Source organism: Octopus sinensis, linkage group LG3 (assembly GCF_006345805.1).
Source record: "Octopus sinensis linkage group LG3, ASM634580v1, whole genome shotgun sequence".
In the NCBI taxonomy this organism is placed as follows: domain Eukaryota; kingdom Metazoa; phylum Mollusca; class Cephalopoda; order Octopoda; family Octopodidae; genus Octopus; species Octopus sinensis.
Genome location: NC_042999.1, coordinates 166,141,850 through 166,148,619, shown reverse-complemented (window position 1 = coordinate 166,148,619; position 6,770 = coordinate 166,141,850).

The window sequence follows — 6,770 nt, the reverse complement described above, 5'->3', positions numbered from 1 at the left end:
CTCTACCAACATGCCAAAGACCACCATGGAGGCAACTTGGGTCAACTTGGCATCCGCATCTTATCCAAGCACCCAAAAGTCCCAACAGTCTGACAAATACAGGATTACGTCCTTATAAATGAAACCTCCCCAATACTAAATAGGAAATATACACAGTAAATACCATACCTCCATACCCACAGTTTACACAGGTAGAGTAGAATAGTTAGTGGACTGTTAGGTAGATAAGTATATGTATGTGTGTGGGGTATATATGTGTATATGCACATGTATGTAAGCATATGGATATGAAAATAAACAGATCAACATAAAGACGGATAAAGGTTATATGAACAGACAAGCACACATACGCAAATGGAGACTGAAACACATGACCATATATACACACACACTTTACTTCACACAATGACACATATGGATGCACATTCATACATACAAACACGGTACATAGTTGCAAAACACACACACACACATGCACACACACAGGGAGACAGAGGTGCATACATATACAAACACATGCTCACACACAAACATACATAGAAAATACACAAACATGGACAGGCAAGCACATAAATATGCAGACTACATACATACAGATGCACACACACACACACATACATATATACATACACACACATATATACATACACACACATATATACATACATACATACATACATACCTGCATGCATGCATAGACACACACACGCTAACCCACATACATGCGCACAAACAAAAGGGAACGCAGTGTAAATAATGGACAGAGTCAAAACTATTGAAAAGGTTGCAAGACACAACGAAAATCTTAGGAAAATAAAAATAAGAAAAAAGTGGAAATTTTACCGGTGAGTGTGTTACATTATAAGGCACAGAAAGAAAATGACTCTCCAGACACAATAGAATACGCTTCAACACACGAACTCATATAAAGAAGCTTGCAAACCAAATCCAAAACTGAAATATATATATATATATATATTTGAAGTATTTTCGTGTTGCAAGACAGCGTGTGAGAGAGAATCGTGATGTCGTAGGAGAGAAATGTGTCCGTATGGATGATGGGTCACTTGCACTAAACGAGGCTGCAAAGAGAGAGGTTTGGAGACGCCACTATGAAAGGTTGCTCAATAAAGAAAATGAATGGGATAAAGAGAGTCTGCTGAATGTCGACCCAACAGAGTGACCAGCTATCTGAATTGACAGTACCTTGGTAGTTAAGGCAATTAGAAGCATGAAGACAGGGAAAGCCCCAGGCCCATCAGGAATTACTGCAGAGATGCTCAAAATATCTGATAGTGTCGGCTATAGTCTAGTCACCCGTATAGTTAACCAGGTGATACACAAAGGAGTCATACCCAATGACTGGTGTAGCAGCTTAATAGTCAACTGCTACAAAGGTAAAGGTGATGCCCTACAGGGTATCAAGCTGTTAGATCAGGTCATGAAGGTTATGGAGAGGGTCATAGCCCAACTAATTAGAGAGAGAGTTAGTTTAGATGAGATGCAGTTTGGGTTCGTGCCAGAGAAAAGTACTACTGATGCTATATTCCTGGTAAGACAGCTGCAGGAGAAATATCTAGCCAAAGATAAGCCCCTGTACCTGGCTTTTGTTGACATGGAGAAAGCCTTCAACAGGGTCTCCCGATCCCTTATCTGGTGGTCAATGAGGAAACTAGGGATAGATGAATGGTTAGTGAGAGCTGTGCAAGCCATGTACAGAGACGCTGCTAGTAAGGTGAGGGTTGGCAACGAGTACAGTGAAGAATTCTGGGTAGCGGTTGGGGTCCACCAAGGTTCAGTCCTCAGCCCCCTCCTATTTATCATAGTCCTCCAGGCAATAACGGAGGAATTCAAGACAGGATGCCCCTGGGAGCTCCTCTATGCTGATGACCTTGCTCTAATTGCTGAGTCACTATCAGAACTAGAGAAGTTTCAAGTGTGGAAACAAGGATTAGAATGGAAGGGCCTTAGAGTCAACCTAGCTAAAACCAAAGTCCTAATAAGTAGGAAGGCGGCAAACCACAAACCCCTTCTGGTAGATGGCCCTGCTCGATCTGTAGAAAAGATGTAGGTAGAAACTCTAAAAGATGTACCCAGTGTAAGCAATGGACACATAAGAGGTGCAGCAATGTCAAAGGAAGGCTAACTAGGAAGATAGTTTTTGTATGTGGCAGATGCTCAGGAGCAATAAACACTGAAAATGTGCAGAGAACAACTTTCGCCACATTCACGGGGGAAAAACTAGAAGTAGTTGATAGCTTCCGTTACCTAGGTGACCAAGTCAGTAGTGGGTGCGGGTGTGCTGAAAGTGTAACTGCTAGAATAAGAATAGCCTGGGCAAAGTTCAGAGAGAACTTACCTCTGCTGGTGACAAAGGGCCTCTCGCTCAGAGTAAAAAGCAGACTCTATGACGCATGAGTACGAACAGCCATGCTACATGGCAGTAAAACATGGGCCATGACTGCTGAGGACATGCGTAAGCTCGCAAAGAATGAAGCCAGTATGATCCGATGGATGTGTAATGTCAGTGTACATACTCGACAGAGTGTAAGTACCTTGAGAGAAAAGTTGGAGCTAAGAAGCATCAGTTGTGGTGTGCAAGAGAGACGTTTGCGCTGGTATGGTCATGTGATGAGAATGGATGAAGATAGCTGTGTGAAAAAGTGCCACACCCTAGCAGTTGAGGGAACCTGTGGAAGAGGTAGACCCAGGAAAACCTGGGACGAGGTGGTGAAGCACGACCTTCAAACTTTAGGCCTCACCAAGGCAATGACTAGTGACTGAGACCTTTAGAAGTATGCTGTGCGTGAGAATACCCGGCAGGACAAGTGAGACCATAACCCATGGCCTTTACCAGAGATGTAGCCAGCCCACTTATGCATACCTTTCTTCATTGGACACAAAACTCTGCTTGCGAAGTCCTGTTGAGGCAAGTGAAATCGAAATTGAATTTGAAATCGAACCAAATTCAACGACTGGCACCCATGCCAACTTCCCTTCATTGGACACTAAACTCTGCTTGCGAAGACCTGTTGGGGCAAGTGAAATCTAAATTGAACTAAATTCGATGACTGGCACCCGTGCCAGTGGAGCGCTAACAGCTCCATCAGAGCGGGATCACTGCCAGAGCAGCTGTCTGGCTTCCATGCTGGTGGGCACGTAAAAAGCATCATTTGAACGTGATCGTTACTAGCGTCTCCTTACTGGCACTTGTGCCAGTGGCACGTGAAGAAAACATTTGAGTGAGGTCGTGCCAGTGCAGGTGGCAAGTAAAATACACTATTTCGAACATGGCCGTTGCCAGTACCGCCAGACTGGCCCTCGTGCCGGTGGCACGTAAAAGCACCCACTACACTCTAGGAGTGATTGGTGTTAGGAAGGGTATCCAGCTATAGAAACTCTGCCAGATCAGATTGGAACCTGGCGCAGCCATCTGGTTCACCAGTCCTCAGTCAAATCGTCCAACCCATGCTAGCTTGGAAAGTGGACGTTAAAGGGTGATGATGATGATGATGATATAAATATTACATCATATGTAAATAAAGATAAGTTTGTTTTTGAAGTGATGAAATGTATTGTAGTAGAAGTAGAAAGTTTTCAACACGCAAGTACTGATAGAACAGTATATATAGGACAAAATCCTTACAGAGCAAAAAATGTCAGCAACCAACCATGAATATATAAATATATATACACATACATGTATGTATGAATGAGTGTGTATATGTATATATGTGTGTGTGTATGTATGTATTTATGTGTATATGTATATATATATATATATATAGAAGACAACTGGAGGTTCCTACAGGACAACCTGCTAAGGGCCACCGACCAGATCTGTGGGTGGTGAAAAGTCCCCTCCCGACCCAAAATAATGTTGGTGGTGGAACAATGTTGTTGACAGGGCCATTAGACAAAAGAAACAGGCTTGGAAGGACTGGAAGAACGGTGGTAGCAGGGAATTATATCAGACTGCCAGAAGGGAAGCTAAGAGACAGGTTTATTTAGCCAGAGGGGAAGCAGATAAGAAAAAAATTTTCCAATGTTCTGCGTCATGAGGACCAAAGACTTGAGGTCTTTTGTGTTGCAAGACAGTGTGTGAGAGAGAATCATGATGTCATAGGAGAGAAATGTGTCTGCATGGATGATGGCTCTCTTGCATTTAATGAGGCTGCAAGGACAGAGACTTGGAGGTGTCACTATGAAAGATTGCTAAATGAAGAGAATGAATGGGAGAAAGAGAATCTACCGAATGTCGACCCAGCAGTGGGATCAGCTATCCAAATTGACAGTACCTTGGTAGATAAAGCAATAAAGTGTATGAAGATGGAGAAAGCCTCTGGCCCATCAGGAATCACAGCAGAGATGCTAAAAATAACTGGCAGTGTTGGCTATAGTCTAGTCAGCCATATATTCAATCAACTGATACAGGAAGGAGTCATACCCAATGACTGGTGTAGCAGCATAATAGTCAACTGCTACAAAGGTAAAGGTGACGCCCGAGATACAAATAATTACGGAGATATCAAGCTGTTGGATTAGGTAATGAAGGTTACGGAGAGGGTCATAGCCCAACTGATTAGGGAGAGAGTCAGCTTGGATGAGATGCAGTTTGGTTTCGTACCAGGGAAAAGCACCACTGATGCCATATTTTTGGTAAGACAGCTGCAGGAGAAATACCTAAATAGGGATTTGCAAACGGTCTCCCTTCATCGAAAACCGGTGATTGCCGTACGCTGAAGACAGGCAAATACCTAGAAACTGCAGTCCGTGCGTATCACTTAGGTTGATGAGAGAGGGATGTCCTCCCTTTGCAAATACCATAAGGACACAGAAAGTGTGCCTAAAGCCAGCTGGAGACGATGATCTCCTGGGGCTTCAAGCTACAGTAACACCCACCCTTATTGGTTAGCCATATTGAGATGGCTAGTATACCTTACATATATATATATATATATACATATACACATACATATGTACCCATACATATGCACCTTTCTCATACACACATATATATAAATACAGATACACATACATAATAATCCCCTACACGCATATTTAGTAATGAAATTTTACAAATACACTTTCTCAGGGAGATATGATTATTATGGGTAACACACACACACACATTGCATACATGCTCGTCTGTGTGTGTGACTGAAGCCATTCACACATACATACATACATACATAACAGCACCTCTCTGTCTGTTTTTGCCTGTCAATCATTCAGTAAAAAGACGAAATTTTAAAAATCTGTTATCTCTCTCTCTTTACACCGTCGCTAGAAGAGGACTTAACTCGTGTTTGTAAAAAAAAATGGTGGATTTCTACGCCGTGAAAATTGTTAAGCTATGATTGAAAATTTATTTTTACCACTATTCACTGGTGCCTCAGGGGGAAATAATTTGATGAAAATACAGCTATGATAATGACGAATGTCCTCCTAAAATTGGAGCGACATGCAAGCTAATTTATGGATGTGCATAAATTACATGTACACACACACACACATCTTGCCTTTTATATACATGCAGATATATATATATATATATATGTGTGTGTGTGTGTATGTACGTATGTATGTGTGTGTATGTATATATATATATATATTATATATATATATATGTATAAGTGCGTGTATGTATATGTATATATATATATATGTGTGTATGTATATATATATATATATGTATATACATATGTATGTGTGTATGTATATATATATATATATGTATATACATATGTATGTGTGTGTATGTGCATATATATATATATCATCATCATCATCGTTTAACGTCCGCTTTCCATGCTAGCATGGGTTGGACGGTTCGACCGGGGTCTGGGAAGCCAGGAGGCTGAACCAGGCCCAGTCTGATCTGGCAGTGTTTCTACAGCTGGGTGCCCTTCCTAACGCCAACCACTCCATGAGTGTAGTGGGTGCTTTTTACATGCCACCGGTACAGGTGCCAGGCGAGGCTGGCAATGGCCACGATCGGTTGGTGCTTTTTACGTGCCACCGGCACGGAGGCCAGTTGAGGCGGCGCTGGCAACGGCCACATTCGGATGGTTCTTTTACATGCCACCGGCACTGGTATCACAACTACAATTTCCATTGATTTTTGATTGATTTCAATTTCACTAGCCTCAACAGGTGTTCGCAAGTAGAGTTTTGTGTCCCAAGAAGGAAAGGTATGCATAAGTGGACTGGCTACATCCCAGGTAAGGGCCACGGATTATGGTCTCACTTGTCCTGCCAGGTCTTCTCACACACAGCATACTTCCAAAGTAATTGCCTTGGTAAGACCTACTGTTCAAAGGTTGTGCTTCACCACCTCATCCCAGGTTTTCCTAGGTCTACCTCTTCCACAGGTTCCCTCAACCGCTAGGGTGTGACACTTTTTCACACAACTATCTTCATCCATTCTCACCACATGACCATACCAGCGCAATCGTCTCTCTTGCACACCACAACTGATGCTTCTTAGCTCCAACTTTTCTCTCAAGGTACTTACACTCTGTCGAGTATGTACACTGTCATTACACATCCATCGGAGCATACTGGCTTCATTTCTTGCGAGCTTACGCATATCCTCAGCAGTCACGGTCCATGTTTCACTGCCACTGTCTGCCAAATTCTGCTCGTGATATTTATCAAGCAAAGTTTATGGTAGAAAACACATGTCTAAGATGTTGCAAAGTAAGTCTAAATCTGGAACCAAGTGGTGCTATTGTAAATTACATAACCTTGTTGTGTTGTGAGGCATC